Below are 23006 nucleotides of genomic sequence, written 5' to 3'. Positions count from 1 at the left end.
ACAAAATTTCATCAAAAAAGATACAATTTTGCCAAGTTCAGTTTAATCAAAACATGACAAAAAAATGTTTGGACAAAAGAAAATGCAAAGCCCCAGAAAAGAAGTCTGTGCCCATTTTAGGTTAGTACTATTCCTTTGCTTTCATGATCATCTAAGCGGCTCTCAAATTTTTTGTAAAAACTGCCTCTTTTTAAATGAGCCAAATATGAATGCAACCCAAAAAAAAGACTCTTAAAATGTTTTACAACCTGTTAACAGCTAAAGAAACAGCCCCAACAATGTCTCCATAAATGCAAACGATCAAGCTTTTAATTAAGATTCACAACTTTTATCGAACACAGCGAAGACACAATGAATTCATTCATTCGCAGGAGCCAACCCAACCTGTGCTCTCCGTCGGCTAATCTCCAAGGGCTAATAACAACTTTCTGTTCACGCCTCGGAGCCTTCCGTTGGCAAGCATGGGGCCAAGGGGCAGGAGGGCTGCTCACTCTGACCCCGGTGGCGGAGCCAATGTACAATGGGGAACATTTTTGTAATTTGCAGATATTGTCCTTACGTTTGAGTCTCCAGGAAAACTTGGGAATGTCTGCGAAAAACACTAATGTCCCCACTGAGGTTTTAATATGCAACAACGTCTCTTTAAAAGTTCCCTGTATGTTTCTTTGAAATGAACAAGGCACCCAGTGCATTCCCGGGGGACAGTAGAGCACATGAAAACTATAAAAAAACAAAAAGGTCCTTTTGCCTCTGGTAGCTATAAATGATGGGCCATTAAACGTTTCTCTTTCTGGTTCTTTTTAAATTTGCGGGTGAGTTTAATGATCGTCTCAGGGACGGACAACATAGCTTACACAGAACGTTGACAGCCACTACATGCAAGGATCTCCTCCCCGCACATCGGTGCTAACTTGTAGAATCTCAGCTAATTCAGTTCTAAGCCCTCATCTAACCCTACAGATGCACCTCTATTGTCTCTTAGGTGCTTATCTGGCCCTATTACCATAGTATCTGAGCACCTCACAACACCCCATGTGAGGTAGGAAAATTCCGTTACTCCCATTGTAATGATGGGGAATTGAAGAACAGAGAGAGTAAGACTAAGGTCACACAAGAATCAGTAGCAGAGCAGAGAACGGAATCTAGGACTCCGCAGCCCTAAATTAGCACCCTAACTGCTGGATCACCCTTTGAGTGCACCCCTTCTATTCCTGATCCCCCATCATATCCACCACAACTCTACCAATGCACCTCAATCCCAGCCTGCAGCATTCATTGTTAATCCTTTGAGAGTAGCCCAGTGTCCCATTTCCAGTAGTGGCCACAACGAGATGCTTCAAAGAAAGCTAGAAAAGCCCCCATAGAAGCCACTTATGCAAGAATGTATCTGTTTGTCTCTATGGGTTTCTAAAGCTGGGGCTAAGAGACTGAGTTAAAAGCAGAAACCAGCTAAAACCCAGTAGGGACCACCCCACAAAAAAGACTGCTTTCAGAAAGTTCTCGTTACACAATAATTGGCAGTGTTGCAACCTGTGAGGTTACACCAGAAACTCGGAGTCTTCATCAGTCCCTCCGATTCCTCCTTTCATTGAAATGTCAGCATAATGAAATCAGGAATATACTGCTGTTTATCAAAACTAAGTAACATAGATGGAGAGAGAAAAAAAACACAAAACTTCAGTCCTAAAGTCTCCTGCAGGTGTGTGATGTGCAGAGAACACCAAGTGAGAGGGAAAAGGGTTAGCTGTGTATGTGGCCAAGTTAAACAAGACACGGCTAGGTCCAACGCTGACCCTCTCAGGATCCATTATCCCACATTTGGGAGCTGCAGGGGGTATGCTAGCCCTAATTGTGTCTTGTTTAACTTGGCTATTTGAACAGGGAACCCTTTGCAGCCTTGGCTGGTGTTGTCATTATCACACCTTGGTAGAACTGGTCCTTTTTCTTAGCTTGGCAAATATTTGTGCATGTTAAATATGTTTGATCAAAACCCACTGAATTGAAAAAGAAACAATGATGAAGTGCAGAGGATCTATCGCTATTGTATCGGGGGAGAGGGGAAAGATTCTAACACCACAGGGTCTGATTCTCTTTTCATGCCCAGTTTTACACCAGCTTAATCCTGCTGACTTCAATGGACTTGCTCTGAATTTTCATCAGTGTAAAAACTTAGGCCATTTATGTCAACAGAGTTATTCATGATTCACCCCAGCATAAGTGAGAGGAGGATTAGACCCTTAAGGCCTGATTCAACACTGCCCAGCAGCTTGTGCAGTCAGTCATTGACATCACTGCAAAGCGAGCACAAAGCATTCTGACTGGGGCCAATGACTACACAAGATGGCAGGTGGTGGGGAAACCAGGCCAGAGGCTAGGAGTAGGTTCAACTGAAACGACCCTAAGCTTCAGCTCGAATAACTCCCAATAATCTAGATGTGTATTTGAAAGTATATGAAACTCTGGCTCTGGAAATCGCTGGAAAGCCGACTTTCCCCTCAAGAACCCCAGTATGTACTGAGTTTGGCATCGTTGCGAATGCTATTAGAACAACCGTTTCCATTGTGGTAGAATTCCTGTGCCTCTGCTTATGTGATTGGAAGAAGTTCAGAAGCTTTCTACGAAGCCCAGTGGTTGAATGAACTTTATCAAATCTTTGAAAAGTTTGAGGGTTTTATTTTAAGTTCTGAGGTGAAGAAATCACAGATGGAAAAGAGATGTTGGGAGCCCAGTGCTGCCTCTACTCAACTTAATGGCAAAATCTCTATTGACTTCAATAGGAGCTGGAACAGGTCACCTAGTCCACCCCCGTGGCCAGGACAGGATAGTATGTCCTGCACCTTCGCCTAGCACAGGTATAAATGCCTCAGATGATATATGATTGCTCCACTTCCATCATGCACATTGCTCCTCTAACTGAACCCACTGGTAGGGAACTTGGCCTAGTATTCATCCTAAACTTTCCTCTTCTTAATTTCATTCTGTTACTCCCAAATTTTAACCCCACTTGACCACTCCTCCCTTTTTCAAGATTACACTTCAGCTATATCTAGATGGGTGAATGCTACCCCATTCCCTCTAACCCTGTCCATGTAGAGGGAATGTGGTAGCATGCAAGTTAACTCGCAATACTCAGTGGTACTCCACACAGGCGCAGGGTGTGCCTGGGGGATCAGATTACAGGATCAAGGGCTTAGTTATTAGAACAAGTTAGTAGTAGTTATTTTTCCCTATCTGCATGACTCAGCCCCTTCAGGCCCTTAATCATCTTATTGTGGTTGCTCTTTTCCAGTTTCCCTCCAATTTGTTCACATTTCTGCTGTCAAGGTACCCAGAAGACAAGAATGCAGTATTCTAAGTGCAGCCTCATGCTTGCTGCATAGAAAGAAGCTGTCACCTGCTCAGTCTGTGATATTCTGTCTGCATAGGCAGTCCAAAAAAGCATTGTCTTAAAAACAAAACAAAGCTGTATATTACACTGCAAATTTCTTCCATCACCTCCTACATCTCTCTCCCACATTGGTGTTGTGGATTATTTTTCCCCAGATGTGTTAGCTCCATTTTTCCAGTTTCCATCTTATTTTGTTATTTCCAGTGTATGTTCCCAACCCCCTTTCAGATCCACTAGTACATTTTACATAGGAGCAAAGGAAATTCCAGACTGGATCAGACCAGTGGTCCATCTAGCCCAGTATTCTGTCTCTATCAGTGGTAAGTGACGGATGCTTCAGAGGAAGATGCAAGAAACTCCACAGTGGATAATTATCAAATGTATAGTATATACATTTCTCTCTCCATCCTATTATTTGCAAGATCTCCCAGTTTAGTATCATCTACAAATGAAATTAACATGCTGTTTACCCCCCCTTACAAAACATTAGGGAAGATTCAAAATAGAATACCTATAGAATAGAATAGAAAAGTCTACATACTTTTGTCATAGTCACTATATAAAACAATAAAGGCTGGTTTATGATACTATTCTGTGTAAGGGTGTCTTACTCTAAAAGTGGTGCCAATGGGAGTAAGGCACTACTTACTGTGAGTAAGAGTACTGGAATTTAGCCCTAAGTAAATACATAAAGCAGGAACTCACTAATTCACACTAAGGACCAGGAAACAACGTTGAATATTGCAGATTAGCGAGTGAGTGAACAATCACAGTGAGTAAAATCCATGTTGTGATGCACTATCACTGTGGAGTTTATTTGATTTGCAAGTGTACAAGGTCGGTACTAGGGGAAGACTGCGGGGGCTACAGCCACCCCAAAATTTGCCTTAGCCGCCCCCGCCCCCATAGCCACCCCTCCCAGCGCAAAGGTCAAACGCTGAGCAAAAGTAAGGGTGGTTTGGTATGGCATCGCCACCCTTACTTCTGCGCTGTTGCTGGCGGCAGAGCTGCCTTCAGAACTGGGTGCCTGGCCAGCAGCTGCTGCTGTCTAGACACCCAGCTCTGAAGGCAGAGTGGAGACAACGGTGGCTGCTAGCTGGGCACCCGGCTCTGAAGGCAATGCTATCGTCAGCAGCAGCGCAGAAGTAAGGATAGCATTGCCATACCATGCCACCCGTACTTCTGCAATTCTGCACTGCTGCTGCTGGCGGCGCTGCCTTCAGAGCTGGGTGCCAGGCCAGCAGTTGCCACTCTCCGGCCACCCAGCTCTGAATGTTGATGATGTCCAGGGCTGGTCTTAGGGAAAATGGTGCCCTGGGTAAGGAGTGGGTTGGGGCCCAGCACTTGGGGGTTAAAGGGCCCTTGGGCTGGCTATGTGTGGGGGGGTTATATGTATTGCACAGCCCCTCCCCCCCAATTTTCTATCTAGCCCACCTCAGCCCCTCTCCCCTACACCGGGAAGAGGCTGGCGCCACCCTTGCAACTGTAGTTTCATTTTAACTATTTCTAAACATGCTTTATGGTATACTAAGAAATATATGGGAGAATATAATGGAAAACTAATGAAATCTTCCTAATGTGAGACCTAGCTACAACATCTGCTACTAAATCTTTTCCGAGAAGTGTGGAAAGATCACCACATTTTTATACCGATTATAAGGAGTGCAGATGAGGCTTTGCAAGCTTCTACTGTACATAAATAGGGCATAAAATTGAGTCTTAATACAGATCTCTGTGTCACCCCACCAGACCCCTTCCCCCAACTCTGCACATTGACACCTATCGATACCCTGGGCCAGATCCTCAGCTGGTGTAACTCACCATAGCTCCTTTGATTGCACTGTTTTTATTGCTCTTCAGCCAGTTTTCAATTCATGTGAAAGTGCTTTTGCCCAAGTCAACAGAAATAAATATGATTTCACAGTTCAGCATTCTGTAGTTTACTGAAGTCCATACACGCCATATACACCATGGCCTTGCTATTGTGCCCCAAGCTATCATGAAATTGATCTGCATCAACCTGACAGCCTGTGCCCTGAGATTTTCTCCTTAACAAGCAATTAAGAGGGTTTCAGAAAGTGAGGCAACTTTTGAGAATGGCCCAGACTCAATGCAGAGCATTGGACAGCTCATGGCTTTCTAAAGGCCAACGCAGAGCTTTGTCTAGGCCTTAGCCGGGCTGTAACTCTCCATCCTCAAAAAACTTTGACAGGTTTTACTGAGCTTTCGGCTCCTCCAGAGCCTGCACTTGGTGAAACAGACGGAGGCTGATTGCGTTTCGCTAAGATCAGTGGGGACCCGCTGATTCACTGCTATTATCACTTTGCCTTCCACACTCGACTGAGCATCTCAGTCAAATATTAACCTTGGCCTCCATTCAAGATTAAACTCCTGGCTCCGTGACCCTGCTGGCTTCACCAGGCAGGCTCAGTTATTCATTTGTTTATTTTCACTTTCTCTTTTTCATTTGGCTGCCTGTTGTTCAGCGGGGGTGGGTGGAACGGGACACGGGGTGGGGGGAGAATAGGAAGATGCCCTGCTGGGAGGAGAACCTTTCCCAGTGCCGCTCTCTCAGGCAAAATGCACCTTCCAAACAGCCCTCGGCAAAACCCAGGTCCCACCACCGTCACCACGCATAATCTAAAGGCTGGTCTCCCCCAGCCTTTGTTTTGCTGGCCACCTGGGGATCCATGCAGCAGTTTGACACCTTCCAGGTCTGCAAGCCTGCCCTGTGGCTTCCAGAATGGGCTAGTGGGGAGAGGAAAGCAAGTGAAAAGAAAGGTCACCAGGGATGGATGCTCTCTCTATGGGAAATGGCTGCCTTTGAACACAGTATTATCTTAAGGGGTGTTTGATTACAGCATATTACACAAGCCCCTTTGGAGCAACTGCCAATAATGGCGGCTCCACTCTCAGGGGTGGTGCGGGGTAAGTTTGATGAAGGGAGGTAACCTTTTGGGAGGCCTCCTTGATTCCAATGGGCTGGAAGCACTAATGCCCTGCCTGTGTGCCCTAGAGGTCACAGCGAGGGAGGAGAGAGCCTGCCTTGACGTGATTAAGTTGCAGGCTCTCAGCTAAGCGTGTCTGAGTGGCACCCCTGCCGGGCGGAAACGTTGGACGCCCTCCTGGTGCTTAACCCGCCCCTTGCCAAATGAGCCATCAGCTCTGAAAGCAGGAGGGGAATTGCCACCCTGGCAGGTAGAAGAGAAGCTTTACATGGTAGAAATAAGCTCTTTAGTGGTAGTGATGAAGGAGGAATAGAGGGAAGGAATAAATACTCAGTGTGTGTTAATGGTGTGGGATCACAGGGTCTTTAGTGTGGGACAAAGTGAACAAGTGGGAATGGATACTGAAGACTCCAGGAGGTGGGACAGCTCTAGAGAAAGTATGACCAGAGAGTAGATGCTGTTGCTTGTTAGGTGCACTTGCAGCCTCCTGGGTTGGAACTGTTTTTATTTGAGACGAAGTGTGTCCTTTTGGATAGAGCTGTGGAATGGGACTCAGGAGAGCTGGATTCCATTTCTGGCTCTGCTACTGGCCTGCTGGGTGCCCTTAGGCTAGTCACTTTAACCGGTCTGTGCCTCAGTTTCCCCAGTGGAGATGATGATACCGACCTCCTCTGTAAAGTGCTTTGAGAGCTACCAAGGAAAAGTACCAGATAAGAGCTAGGTGTTGTTATCTCGGAAGGAAGATCTAATGATCCAGGGAGCTTAAAACAGCAGTTCGCCACCAGCAGCAACCGAATCATGAGTTTGTGAACTCTCAAGAGACATGGCATTAGAGTTGCAAATTTAATAGGTGACAGGGTAGGGGCATATAAGTAATTGCAACCTATTTTGTCTTACCCTGTCTGTTGCTAAGATAATAGATTGGGGGGTGGACCCATCTTACCATCCAAAATCAATTATGGTAGGGGGAGGGATTTAATTCAGTAGTAGTTCTTTTACTACTGCAGTGGAGGGCCAAATTGGTCATCTCATTTCTGAGTGGCCCCTGGCCTTCCTTCCAGACTGCAGAGCAAAACCCATGACTGTGCCCACTCAGCAACAAAGGAGCATAAGCAAAGTGCCAATGGGCCAAGGCTGGAGATGGGATGTTATAAAGATGAAAGCTGGGCCAGGTCTATGGACTGCAGGATTCTGCGCTGCCATAGAGTGAACTCCTCTTCTGCATCTTTGAGTGTGAGCAGAGCTCCATCCCAGCAACCTGTGTTCTTTGGTTTCCCTCTGAAAGTAGGGGCAGGTTGGGAGCTGCCATCTGCTCATAGTTGGTCAGTTGGGAGATCTATTCTTATCTGTTGAGCCCCCCTTCCCTGCTTCATGGCCATTGTGTGAAATGGCCGCTGCTACCCTTATAGCCTTATATTGATTAGTGGGGCTGGCAGAGAGCTGGCCGCAGAGCCCTCGCTGGCTAGAGGACTGGCAGGAAATGCCAGCCCTGACTCTCTGCTCCCAGCCTACCTCTCCCTGGAGAAGAGGAATGCCTCTCCAGAGCTCTGCCCTGACGAAGTGGGGGCAGGGGATTAGATGGAGGCCACCTGGTTGGCCCTGGGCCAATTGGCCTGCACAGGAGCAGGGCTGGAGAGAAGCCATCTGGCTCCTAGGTGAGAGCATATGTTACAGGTGTTACCACTGGGAGGAATGGGCCCAAACACATCCTGGACCTGGGCCTAGGGAACTGGCCTAAGGAGTAGGCTGGGAGAGCAGCCCACATGCAGCAGAGGAGCCTTGACCAGCACGGCGACCACTGGACTGTGCACCAGGCAAGTCAGCAGAGACCAAGCCGCACCACTTCGACGCTGAGCTCACACCACAGGGGCAGGATGTTCCTGTCTGGGACTAAGAGATTGGGTCTGGGGGTAGTTTTGACTCAGACTTTAAGGCCAGAAGGGACCATCATGATCATCTAGTCTGACCTCCTGCACATCGCAGGCCACAGAATCTCACCCACCCACTCCTGTAATAGACCCCTAATCTCTGGCTGAGTTACTGAAGTCCTCAAATCATGGTTTAAAGACTTCAAGTTACAGAGAATCTACCATTTACACTAGTTTAAACCTGTGCCCCATGCTGAAGAGGAAGGCAAAAAACTCCAGGGTCTCTGCCAATCTGACTTGGGAGAAAGTTCCTTCCTGACCCCCAAATACAGCAACGAGTTAGAGCCTGAACATGTGGTTGAGACCCACCAGTCAGATACCTGGGAATGAATTCTCTGTAGTAGCTCAGAGCCCTCCGCATCTAGTGTCCGATCCCTAGCCATTGGAGATAATACTCTTAATTGGGCAAGAGGGCATTCTCTGCATACACAGACTCTGGGCACTCAATGAGCTGTACTATTGCCAGGGTGGGAGATATGGATGACTCCCCACAGGGATCAGTCCCCTGCACTAATCAAGGGTTTGTCTCTCCTCAGATAAAAGGGTTGGTTTATAGCTGATTGCACCATTGGTTTCTGGGGTTAATTCCTGCCTCCTCAAGGGTTGTGGAAGGAAGCAAGAGGTTCAGGCCTAGTGGGAAGCAAGCAGTGTTCTCTCTGGCAAAAGGCTTAGTATTTGGGAACCACTTAATGAACCCAGGGTACTCCCACCAAAATATCTAGCCCCATATGGTCCTTCCTATCTATCTATCGCCCATCCTCAGCGCATCCAGCAATAACAGTCAATAACTTCTTGGCATCTTGGAGAATATATCCACCTGCACTTCTTAGCAACTTATAAAGTATCTGCCTCCCAACCTCCCCTTCATTTCTGGTTCTGAATGTTCCTTCAATTTCACACTTAATTGAAGATGATTAAGTCACAGGATCAAGTCTCAGGATGGATTGCTCCCCAGACAAGCAGAAAGGAATTGATGTTGTATCTAAAAGATAGTGGAGGGAGGAGAGAGAGAAAGCTGCTTTTATTTCAAGGTTAAAAGCTTAATCTTCTACTAAAACGGTATCACATGAGGGGGAAAGAGTGTCTTATCCCTGTGATACTGCTGACCCAGCCTTGATTTAAGAAACTGTAACATCATTCCGAGAAAAAATTCTGTGTCAGCAAGTAACTTTTCTACAGAGGCAATTTTTAAAAGGGAAAATGGGAAAAGGCAGCAATGGATGGAGGGGGAAGGCTGAGTCATGCTCACTGTGAGGAAAACACGCTGAGCAGCTGATGAGGTACAGTCATGAATATGTGCCCAAAACCAGTCATGAAGAGTGGGGGACCCTCCAAAGGTTCAGTCTGAATATGTGCCCAAGAGGTTGGCTGCTTCTCTGAACCTCCTCCAAGCTCCTTGCTTCTGCAAAATGGGGCGAGCAATCTGCAAAGAGAGCCTGTTCTCATGAGATTCTGGGACTTCCTGATCTGAAAATATCACAAGATTTTTTATTATAGTAACTTGGCACTGCAGCTTGCAGTATGGCCAAAACTAGGAAGTCTAAAGGCAATGAAGGAGAAAAGTTAACTGAACTTTTTCAAGCCTCATGCAAGGTGGAGTTCAGGTTCAGTTCAAGAGCTTAGTGTATTTTCATGTCAGTTCTTACTCTGGGCCTAGCACAAGCGTGGCTGTGGATTTCAATAAGAGAAAGATCAAGTCCTTTCTTTGGATCAGCTCCACCATTTCAAACAGTAATATATCACCAGATGTAGCTCAAAGACCTTCACAGTAATGAGTTAGATCCTAGTAGTTCAGTTATCCCATAGGGAAGTGAAGGAAATATCATATGGCACCTCGCAAATGTGCTAGGTTCATTTTAGACCCAAATTTCCCTCTGTCCCCAGTGAAGCTGGCGCTCTCTCTCTCTCTCTCTCTGCTTATTTGGCCATAGTTTATATGAGACATGCAAAATCATGAACTGGAGTCAAGCTTTAGACTATCCATACTGGAGAAATGAATCCATCAATACTTCAAACTTCCTCCACTGAGTTTCATGTCCATGTCCTTCCTATTATCTTCCTTGTTGCCTCATTTTGGGTCATTATTTGGGGATTGAAAGACACAAGCAGATAGAAGAATTTCAAAAAGAATATATAATCTGAATCTGAATTCTTCCCATGCTATCAAACATCACTTAGGGCACAAACAAGACTCCACCACCCTGTCTATCCTGGGCCATTCTTCACATGTCCTCAATGTTGTTAAGTCTAAGTACAGTTTGACAGAATGATTCTTTCAGGAGGCCCCTTTAACGTGTCCCTCCAGCTGCCCAGTGGCATGCCTGCCATGGCAGATGCTCTGGCTTCATTCTTAACACAGATATAATGGGATATAGATATAATGGGACCTCATTATTTGTAATCTGAACAACCCACGCTGGCCAGTGCTGTAATATGAAGTCCTCAGTTCTGATAATAATTTATCTTTGAGACAGAGAGGCCTGGCAAAATAGCAGTGATTAACTAAGTCATTTCTTAAGCATCAGGATTGTGTTGGAATGCAGATAACACCCCACAATCACAGCATTCTGGAACCTAGAATCTCTGAGTTTTATAGGTTCCTCTGAAAGCAAAGATGCCACCTGGGGACCTGAATGGCTTTTAGTGATTTTTTTTTAAATATACAACATGACTGATTTACACCCTGAGGAATTTTAAAAGTCCATGAGAACGTTGGAAAAACCTGAACCCACAAATACAAATAAAAGCAAGTGTTTGAGACACAAATTCTAGACCCCAAACACACCTCATTAAACGCCAGCCACTTTTCACGACCAAGCCTTTCACTGTTCTGTTTATCTCCCCCAGGAGAGAGGACACCTACCAAAATGCCTGAATGGTGAATTCAGATTCCTTTGGTATAAAGCGGTTGTTGATTTGACATATGGCTAGAGTGCATTCTTGGCCTCAAAGTAAGGCTGTAGGTTCCAATGTTAACCACCTGTCCAAAGAAGCGAAAGAGTCCTATTCATTAAAAGTAACTATTTGGATTTAGCTAGCCACCTGCCCTAAGGCTATAAAGGGGACTTAATTCAAAAATGTCAGTCTAACAGGCTGAAAAACTGAACACATTAGAAACAGCAAGTGATAAATCTTCTGTGACCCTTCAAACAAGCTTTGTTGCATACCTTCAGCAATAACACCATTTCCAACTGGTCCTGTAGTTGTCCACTTGTAGCCACACGGTGAGTTGGGTGCCGCTATATGTATGAAGGGTTAACCTATTACCCTGCCAACAAGACCATGCCAACATACACTGACCATGCTTCCAACATACCGTGACCCAGAATCTAAACACTGCTGTAGCGAGCCGACGAATCTGTAAGTGGTGCTGGCAGGTCTCCAAGAGATTCAACTTGGCTAGGCCAGGGAGAGAGAAAGAGCTGGCTACTTGTGTCAGACCCTGGATAACCTGCCCAGGATAAACATGGATGCCAAGTCTTCAGTCGATGTAAATTGGCATTTCTCCATTGAAGCCAATAGAAGTGCACTGATTTGCACCACCTGAAGATCATGGCTGCACCATGCTGTTGAGCCTATATAACAGAGCCTGGCTGAGGGGCAACAGAAGATTAAGCCTGTGTCTATCACTGAACTTTTTTAAAGCCTCTTTATGTTTTTAATGGTTTTTCTATAAAAACCCAGGACATTTAGAAAAATGCCAAAGCCAACCAAACAGACACTTAAAGCTTGTGGGGATCAAATTCCTTGCTCCTTTGGACGTGGCTGCCTGGTTCCATGGAAGCGACTGATCAGCACACACAGCACAGTGAAGGAGGGTGTTCAGAAGGACCGTGATTCCAGCACTAAGCCCTACCGCTGTGTCATAGCAACATATTTATAGTTACTTCCCAAGAGAAGTGTTCTTATGCCAGCAACAAGAGTTATTTACACGGCTACTGCAGAATACCACATGGAATTTCACACAAACCATGTGTTAACAACATGGTAATTCTATTGGAAATAATGGGTAAAACTAGGCAATAACTCATCTAACCACCACGAGGACACTTCCCAATAACTGCGTACATACCTTGCGTCACCACAGAGCTAGACGGAAAACGGGATTTGCTTGGTACAATACAAGCCAAATTCAACCAGGGTGTAACTCCTCTGCAATTGCACCAAGAATAAATTTGGTCCTGTGTGTGCCTTCCATAAGACGCAGCAGTTTCTTAACCGCACTCACATATACAGGAGCTCTGTACTTGTGAACTTCTGGGCCCAATTCTTTTCTTCCTTGTTTTCAAGGGGCTAAAAGCTCCCTTGGAAGAAGCCTCCTTTTTCCTGGCATTTGCCTTGTGTGTAAATAATTTTGGCCTGTGCTTCTATCCACGATTCTCTCCATTTCTCTTCCCCTTTTGTTCCTCTGGATACATTTTGCAAATTCACTCGAAGCCAAAGGGACGCATTTACAAGGATGAGGAGGGAGCAGTTAGTGCAAAGGGACAGCTGGAGATGGAATGTATGTGGCAGTTTTAAATTGTTTCTGTCATCAGAAAGCAACCCAAGCCCAGTAGCTCATAATATGTCCCGCACATAAAATCCTGACGGTCAGCTATGTGGTTGGATCATCCACTGGACTGTCCATTGGCAAACAGCAATGTTTCCAGGGTCCATATTGGATTTCAAAATCAATGGCCATAAATTCATGTCCCCTCCCACCTGCCAGCATGGGACTGTTTAACTTTGGCATTTTTTTTCCTTTTGTTCCTATTAAGAATTCATTCCTCACATAAAGTTGCATTAAATAAAATGGTTGCTAAACTCCTCAGTCACCAGCTCTCTCGTTTACACTGGAATACCTTGCACTTCTAAAGCAATTTTAATCAGCACATAAGCACATTCACTTAGCACCTACATGGCACTTTATATTTGCAAAATGCTGCACAATTATTTTTGTAATTCATGGCAGGAGCACTTATGGCCTTGGATAGGCACTTCTGTATATTTTTGTATAAATCTAAATGACAAACAAGAACAGCCAGATTTTAAGAAGAGCTCAGCCCTGCCCCTCCCCAATTCAGGCACCTAAATAAGGGACAGATTTTCAAAAATACTTAGTATCCAGCAGCTCCCATTGAGAACAATGGGGTTTGCTGCTGAAAATCTCATCCCAACCAATTAAGCCTCACAAGCCAGGTAAGGAAGGTAAAGTGTTATTGTCCCCATTTTACAAGCAGACCCAGAGGGGTTAAGTGGCTTGCCAAAAGCTGCACAGGAAGTCTGGGCTGGAGCCCAGAATAGCATCCAGAGCTCCTACCTAGAACTGGGCAAAACTTTAACGAAACCATGCAAAATTCATTTTGGGAGCTGTAGTAAAGTTTCTGCTCCAGCATGCTAGCTTGTGGCTGGATGTAGTGATGCTGCCCCTCTGCCTCAATTTCCCCTGCTGTCCTTCATCCTGCTCCAACCACTTTACAGACTCTGACGTCCCAGAAGGGGCTGCACTCTTACCCAAATCCAACAATAACATTAAGACAATCAAACCTTCAGCCTGGCTGGGTTCTACTGGCTGCCACCTCATTGCAGGCATCCTAGACTGTCCTCCTGTCTAGCCAGAGGCTCCCATGCCTCAATCAATCCCCCGGCTCAGGAGCTGGCACACGCCTCCCCTTACTCAGGGGTTTAGGCTCGCTACAACTCCACAGGTCCCCTGTCTACAGTCAGGCTTCCCCAGCTGAGGCCTGGATAGTCATGTCTGCCCTGCTCCCCTTCCTCCTTTCAACTACTGGGCATCCTCCTTTTTAAATCTTACACCCTGGCCTAACAGCCAATGCAGCTGGAGCCAGGTAGGTGCTAATTGAGCCTGTGGCAGCAAGTTAACCTTTTCCAGACTGGGACATGGTTTATATACTCCACCATAGGAGGTGGCTAAGAACCAATGAATTCAGAATCTGCCCAACAGCTTAGAACTGCAAGAACTGGTATTCGACAGCTATTACCTAGTATTATTTTGCTAGAGTGTGCTGGCACTGGCAAAGTTGAAATATCTAGGCATCATTGTTGAATTGAAATGCAAGTGGGGAATTACAGAAACTGCATACAGTCTGGCATGTCCTGGTGTTTAGGGCTATATTTTGAGTCAGGACATATATTATGGGTGTGACTTACACTCAAAATTTGAACCTACACTTTTGCATGAGAAAATGAATTGCAACCACAAATCTGAGTACTTGAGCTTCTAGCTAGCTCTTTGTGGATATAAATCAGAGTCAGAGATGCCAGGATTTTCGATGTCCACTGGAAATTCTACTGCAGGTGCAAAAATCCAGGTGCAAATTTTGTAGGTGTAAGTTACCCTTTACTTTGGATTTAGTCTAACTGCTGTAAATCCCTCCATTCATATTGCTCTCCCATCAACTTACCTTACGCTTCTCACATTCTGGTGGAGTACCAGAGATCGATGGGAGAGCAGGTCTTTTTTTTCAGGTCTTTTTTCACGTCGATTTAGCAGGTCTTCACTAGACCCATTAAATCAAGCCCCGTTGCATCGATCGCCACAGCATCAATCCCCAGAAAGCATAGACGTGGCCTTAGTATAAGTACATCTTCAACTAGTATAAGCTGCCATGGTATGTAATCATGACTCCCTTTCTGATTCGGGGTGTCTGCTGTGATGGAATTGGAGCTGCCCTGTGATAATTTATGAAAACTATATTTTGGCCTGGTTTGGGGATGTTTAATGTTTGAATGTTAGTTTAGCTCAGCAGGAGAGTATCTGGAAAAAGAAGCAAGGAGGGAAAAGAATAGCTCAAAATATCCATCTCTTGGCAAACACTTATGAGTTGTAAAGGTACAATGCCAGAGCTATTAGCTTTGCTGGTCTTACCTATGTCACCAGCCAACCTACAAGAGGGGATTTGGACCAGAAAAGGAAAAGGTCCAAGAATGCTGAAGAAAAAAGAACTATAGCAGGGTTCAAAGAGACACACTCCCTCATGAAAGAAGCAGTGAACCAGACAGAGACACAGGGACCCACTGGAAATGTCTAGGCCTGCGTATGTCGCCATCACTGGTAGAACAGATATGTAGGCAGACTTTTGGTTTTTAATCTTTTTCCTCTAAAAGCTTTGTTCCTAAAATAAACAGCACCTTGGTTTTTAAAAAATGACTTGGTTACCAAATACCTCTGGTCACAGACACCCAAAGGAATAAGAGCAGGTGCCCAGACTCAGACAGACCTATGGAGTACAACTGATTAATACACTGTGTACTGTAGACCAATGCCCAGCCTGAGTGTGAGAGAACTGATACATTCTAGGTTAGGTAGAAGCTCAAGGCCTGACATTTGAAGGGTGCACTCAGAGAAAGGTAACAAAAGTGCAGCTAACTTTGCCACTCAGGTTTCTTGGTAAGGCCTCAGTTTAATACATTAGCTTTTATGACAAATTTTGGAGCACCCTTAGTCGCCAGGTTAACGGACCGGATTCTGCTGTTCTCAGTGCCACAGGATAGTCTGAGTGGGATTTTCAAACATGCTGCATGGGAGTCCTGACATTGACTTCAATGGGAAAAGAGAAGGGCCAGTGATGACTATGTCTGAAGATCCCAGCCACAAACGAGGCATTTTAAAATCAAGGATAATAGCATTTTCATTATCAATGCACACGGCAAACAAGAGATCAGCCAAAAACTAGGAAGTAGGGTAAATAATCCCTAAAGAAAAACAGGAAAAGTTGCAGTGCAATGGCAAACAATGTGCAAAATTGCTCCTTTGAGACTGTGCTCGTTTGTTCTGAATGCACTGAGCTATTCTAGCCAGTTGGTGTGTGACACTATTAGAAAAAAAAAACACTTCTGATTAGCCACTGGGAGCCCTGGATGTTGATCCTTGTTTGGACAGGCATCTGAACGTGTAGATGCTTTTCTGAAGGCCAGTCCGCGGACTCTTGATATCAGGCGCTTACGAGAGCCACAGCACAGCTTGATTTTTTGGCTGAACTTTATATACAGCCATTCTCCCTGTACCTCAGTCTTTCCTCTCCCAGTCCTGGTCAAAACCAAGGAACAAAGAGATGTCAAGTTGATGGAACTTTTTCAAAGCACCAGAGTATGGGTCCATTAAGAATGTCGTGTAAAATGTCGGATCAGTTCTTATTACAACTGAACTATTACACCCATCTCTAGTTCATGTAATAATTGTAACATATCCACAGCCTCACAAGGCGCCTTAGTTGTCGCTATGTCACACATGGTGCCTACTCAGAACTTCGTGGCGACTGTGGAGATCAAAGACACATCCTCCAAAAGCACTGACCTCTACAGTTTCAGCTAACTGAAGACTGTTAGCAGTATGGGATCCACGGTGAGCAGTTCTGTTCTCCTCCAGTAGAAGGAGGCACTGGAGCACATACATACTAGACATCCAATTCACTGTATTTTAAACATTCTAAACATTCCAAGGCTTCGAAGTGCAAATGGTTCTCAACCAAACCCTGAGATTCAGTCACCCCTGAACTTTAATGGGCTCAAAACCCAGATTTCAATTTCACAATTATCACCTTTAGCTGTAATGGGCTAAGGCAGAACTCCACATCTGACTACCCCTGATCTAGATTGGAGGTCTGGATCCAGGTCTGAATTTTACATCAATGGCAATCTACAGATCAAACTACACTGTACACAAAGCATTCCAAGGAGCTGAAATAATAAATTAGCAATGAGTTTCTCCATTTCTCCCTTTTTTTGCACACCAAATTAAGGAAGTGGTATGGAAGCATATTTTAATAATAGTTTTCCCTCCCCCCATCTCCTTTCTGCTTTGACAGAACCATTGCACAGATCCATGAAATCACAGGAGATGCAAATCCTTTATCCACAGTTTGCAGTTGTTGACATGCAAGACCCTTAATAAGTAAATAAATCAGGGTGAGTATTTTTTTTATGCCAAAACAGCATTTCTTGGCAGATAAACAGCAACAATGTCGTTTATGCAATGGCCCAAATAATTAGGTTCCTCAGCTGTGGCATCCTTTGTTTAGCTCAAGTTTAGCTCAGGAAAAGAGAGGATGGTTGGTTATGAGAGGGAGGAAAGACAGTGACATGGCTGAGAACGAAACCTGACTTTAAGTCATCTGCCATTTTTGAAAATGATGTCTCTTGATCATGAATTAATGTCAGGCCAGATGATGGAGTGAAGAATGAGCGAGAAAGAGAGAGAGAGAGATTCTCCGAAGGCTTAAGAAAGAAACATTAGCGAAAGGACCATACACAAACCATCTTGTTCTCAAAGTCTGCATTTTGCCAACCAAATAAAAAGACCCTGATCCCTAGAAATGTTCCTGTCTGCTGGCTCCCAGAGATAAGGAAGTGATATTTCACAGTCTGACACTAATCATATTTGGGCATATTAAGCAAGGATGGTCCAGGGGCTTTTTTGCAGCATACATATTCTGAGTTCAAAGCAAGAGCTCGTTACTGTTCTTTAAAAATCCTCTTAACTCAGAAACATGAGACAAAGGGGGAAGAGAAGAAAGAAAGGGAGGGAGGGGAGGAGAGAGAAGTGTCATTATCTTCATTTTGTTCTTGCCATCTAAGCTTGTCAATGACATCTGCTGGAATATTTTATAAACAAAAAAAAGCCCTCCCCACATCCTCCTATGAAAATAGAGCAGGGGATTTACTAATAAAATATTATGTGTTTGTGATTTATGTCTCCCAGGTCAGACTCTCTCTAAAAGGAGTAAAACTCAATGGACCAGATCCTCAGTTGAAATCAAGGGAGTTATGCCGGTTTATGCCAGCTGCGGATCTGTTCTCACTTGTGTAAGGCAGGAGACTGTTGTCCTGGAGGTGATGTTCACCTCACTGCACTGCGGTCACTGCCTGGCTCAGTGTGACTGTCCTGTGGTTCTGTTTGCAGTTTGCTGCACAGGTGTTGGAAGGAAAAATCTTTCCGCTACAGCTGGAAACAGAGGGCCCTGTCTTTTAAAGGGACTTGGAGCCTGCAGCAGACACAAAGGCTGAGTGGGGAAACTGCACGTCTTGAGAGCAGAGAAAGGAGACAGCACATTCCAACATGCAACAGAGCTCCGTTCTTTCTATTAGAAAGCCAGTTCTCCCAAGCCCAGCAGGTCCCCCTTTCGGGGGGTACTTTTACTCCATCTCTGATACTGCTAACCAGATAGAAAACACACAAGAAAACCCATTCAGTTAACTCATACCAGGTGTTTCTTTGGGGTAAACCTCCAAGTGCTTTATTAAATGTGACCCTAGTTCAGAAACTCGTCCCTATTCAACAGGGCATCCTACAGCAGTGGTTCTCAAAGCCGGTCTGCGGCTTGTTCAGAGAAAGCCCCTGGCGCACCGGACCGGTTTGTTTACCTGCCGCGTCCGCAGGTTCGGCTGATCGTGACTCCCACTGGCCGTGGTTCACCGCTCCAGGTCAATGGGGGCTGTGGGAAGTGGCGCAAGCCAAGGGACGTGATGGTCGCCCTTCCCTCAGCCCCCATTGGCCTGGAGCGGCGAACCGCGGCCAGCGGGAGCTGTGATCGGCTGAACCTGCGGATGCGGCAGGTAAACAAAGCGGTCCGGCACACCAGGGGCTTTCCCTGAACAAGCAGCAGACTGGTTTTGAGAACCACTGTTCTACAGTATGTGCTTAAAGTTAAGCATGTTCTGAAATGCTTTGCTGAACTAAGGGCCTGTATGCAGGAGGCCCAATGCTGCGTGGGTGAATTATTGCCTGTCTGGGGCTTGATACTGCTTTGGCCTCAAAAGGTTTCTTGAAAAGCTAGGGCCTGATTCAGATAGCAGTTACACTGGTGTAAATTTGAAATGGCTCCACTGAAGCTGATGCAGTTACTCTGGGTATATACAGGTTTAACTGAGAAGAGAATACAGCCCCAATACTGCCTCATTGGGAGCAACCCAGACAGACAGTTTCAAATCCCACGGACTAGCGAACTGATAACTATCAAAGCTGTAATAAAAATCCTGCTTGCTTCCGATCAGCTCTTAGAAGAATGCAGAGAGACAAACCCTTCGCAGTTCCCTCACACATTTTGCAAGGCTAGGGCATGACAACAGAGGCATCAGAATGTGTGTCACTTTATTGCAACGTTAGCCCTGGTCTACACTTGGACTTTAGGTCGAATTTAGCAGCGTTAAATCGACGTAAACCTGCACCCGTCCACATGATGAAGCCCTTTTTTTCGATTTAAAGGGCTCTTAAAATCGATTTCCTTACTCCACCCCTGACAAGTGGATTAGCGCTTAAATCGGCCTTGCCGGGTCGAATTTGGGGTACTGTGGACACAATTCGACGGTATTGGCCTCCAGGAGCTATCCCAGAGCGCTCTGGACAGCACTCTCAACTCAGATGCACTGGCCAGGTAGACAGGAAAAGAACCGCGAACTTTTGAATCTCATTTCCGGAGACTGCGGGAACTGTGGGATAGCTACCCACAGTGTAACACTCCGGAAGTCGGCGCTTGCCTCGGTACTGTGGAAGCACTCCGCCGAGTTAATACACTGAATGCACTTAGAGCATTTTCTGTGGGGGGACACACACTCGAATATATAAAACCGATGTCTAAAAAACCGACTTCTATAAATTCGACCTAATTTCATAGTGTAGACATACCCTTAGAATGTTTTAAATAAAGTGCCTTCTAGTGGCTGGTTTTGATCACTGTGACTATAGGTTTGCTTTGCATTGTGGGTATCATTCTTATGTGATAAACTGCACCGGGACCTTGTTTAATAGCAGTAAATCTCAGTATTTGAAACATTTCTCCTCTGTACCCACCTAGATCTCTCTTATTTTATACCATATGCTACAACAAATAGTATTTTCCCCTAAAAAGGGTGGGGGAGAACTATAGGATCAAATCCAGATCGCTTTACTTATGTAAGCAGCTCCAATTACTCATGAGTAAGTCCTACTAAAGTAAGTTCAGCATAACTTGACGAATAAGCTGCCACCTCACTAGTCATATGGCTCCAGAGTAGGTAACCTTAGAGATGTGGGACCCGTGCTGCTATATGCAACTAGTATACGTGCAGAGTTGAGAGGGTGGTAATTTGTAACAGGACAATTTTTTCCCTTTGGAAAATGTGGTTTCAACCAAAATTTTCAATATTCTGATCAGGTAAATTGAAATGAAATGTCACTTTGACAAGTTCAACTAGTTTGGTTGGTTGTTTTTTTATTGAAAACATTGCAATTTTCCATTTTGACATTTTTAATTCAAAACATTTTGGAATTTTCCATTTTGGAAAAATTGTCTGTCGACATTTTGTTCTGATTCAGAATGGAAGACAATTTTGAGATTTGCCATGAAAGGAGGATTCCATTTTTCTCCAACAGCTCTAGTGTATAGTTGTTATTCGGTGGATCACACGGGACATTATGCTCCATTATGTTTAGTGTCTGAACTGGACTCAGGTAGCCTAACTCTGCCCTTGAAGTAATGCATAGGGATCCCATTATCCCAGAAGGACTGGCGCACAAAGGGCTGACTCTTATCCGTACACCCACTGAAGATTTTATGAATGGAGAAATAAAGAGTGGCACGCATCTTCTCCAGATTGTCATTCAGGAGTTGGGGTGTGCCAGTTATTGACAGTTGTCAAGGATAGTATAACTTGAAGAGGTAGTGTAGTCTAATGGATAGAGCACCCACATGGGGTTCAAGAAACCTGTGGTTTAGTTCCAGTTTTGTCTCTGACCTCTTGTATGGACCTGGACAAGTCATGTCACCACTGTTTCCATCCCATACTTCGTTGGAGGCAGTGTTTCATAATGGGTAGAGCACTGGACTGTGACCTAGGAGATGTGGGTTCTATTTCTGGTTTAGCCAGCAGCCTGCTGGGTGACCTTCAGCCTCTCTGTGCCTCAGTTTTCCTACCTCTAAAGTGGGGATAAAGATACTGAACTTCTTAGTAAAGCGCTTTGAGATCTAGAGATGAAACATGGTATACAATAGTTAGGGATTATTAATTAAACTCTAAACTCCTGGAGGTAGGAGCCATCTCTCCCTATGTGTATGTACAGCACCTAGCACAGCGGAGCCTCTAGTTGCCCATGTATTACCATAATAAGTGGTATTACAATGTAATCCCATGGATAGCATCAGAAATTGTTTCCTGAGCAATAGAAGAGGAGGATGTGAAAGCTGAAGAAGACAGTGAAATCCTTGTGTTTGAAGTCAGACTGGCACAGCCATTGGGGGGCTTCATGCCACACTCCCAGTGACTGGGAGGGGAACCCAGGCCCACCCTCTACACTGGTTTCCAGTCCAGCGACCCTAAGATGAGCAACCAAGGTCTGCTCCATCAGACTCCTTGCCACTGCCTCCCTGGACTCCTTCCCACCACAGGCCTTTTCCCCCACCCCCTTCCTGGGCTCTTTGTGATGATCACCCAGAGTTCTCCCCAGATGCCCAGTTTGCATCATGCTCAGTGGAAATGGAGTCAGAGGGCCCATGTTCCCTAGAGGGACTGTTACTGCCCCGACATGAGTGGAACAGGCAACGTGGCGAGTTAGGCTTGAAGCAACTCATCTGGACAGACGGAGCAGTGCACAGGGCTTAATAAAGTTTCACTTAACCTGCATATTCATCTTCGCTCTTTGTGAATGAAACAGGGCTCCTGCTTGTGTGTCAAGGTCAGCCACAGGACCATGCTCCAGTCCTGGGTCTCCCAGCATCCCCACTTTCTACTGCCCAGAAAGCGGCTGCAGAGCTCTTCCCTCTCCGCCTACACCCCTCAGACTCCAGTACCAAACACCCCTTAGGCTTTACCCTCATTGCTTCTTGGGCTTCACTGCCTCAGCTTTCTCCTGGCTCAGGACAACCTGCCTTTAGCGCTCGGGATCATTGCACCCAGGCTTCCTCCTGATTCAGGAGTGCTCCAACTTCAGGCTTCGCAAGCCTTTCTCAGCTTTAATCCAAAAGAGGACACACCCAGCTACCTCTCACCTGGGTCTTGTCCCTTTCCACTGCCCTGAGCTTCTTAGACTCAGCTCCTCCCCAGCTCGGTTTGGTCACTAATTATGCCTAACACCCCTCCAGATGCCCCCAATGACCTAATTGAGCTCAGGTTCCTGTTAACCTGTGTGGTGTGGGTTGTATACACTCCGCCACAACTTAATAATAACAACAGTCTATATAACAGATCTAGCCCCCTCACCGGACAGTCACACTGCCCAGTGCTCTGAAGGCTGCAGGAGACAACTCTCTTAGTAAGATAAGAGTGCCTGAGGACTTTAGTAAATTCTGTGTTCTGTTTAGCTGATGAGAGAGGGTCACCTGTCTTACAGTAATGCAACACATTCAGCACTGTCTCACATTGTGACATGCCATAAAGCTATCTGTACAGCCTTTGTCTCATCCCAGAGAGATGTGAGACTTCTGTTCCCTTTGCAGCTTGAAATTCAATTCTTTAAACAGCCTGAAACTAGCCATCAGCATCCTGCTCAAGCAAAATCAGCTCTGTTCCCCAGCCCCAGCACAGTTCTTTGCACGTCAGTGACTCCAAAGCAGGCACTGCAGTGATCATGTTGTGCCCTCGTTATGCCTCATGAATATCTTCTGAGCTCCTTTACAATTCGACTCATCAACTAGAAAATCAGTTTTGCTGACACCCCTGCCTTACAGCTACTTGGAATGTGAGGAATGAGATTAAAGGGGATTATGTGATTCTTGCAATGAGGTTTGATAACAGGCAGGCATTGCCTCAACATGTTCTCCACTTTGT

This window comes from Chelonia mydas, chromosome 14, assembly GCF_015237465.2.
Source record: "Chelonia mydas isolate rCheMyd1 chromosome 14, rCheMyd1.pri.v2, whole genome shotgun sequence".
Lineage (NCBI taxonomy): Eukaryota > Metazoa > Chordata > Testudines > Cheloniidae > Chelonia > Chelonia mydas.
This window is presented reverse-complemented; position numbering follows the sequence as displayed.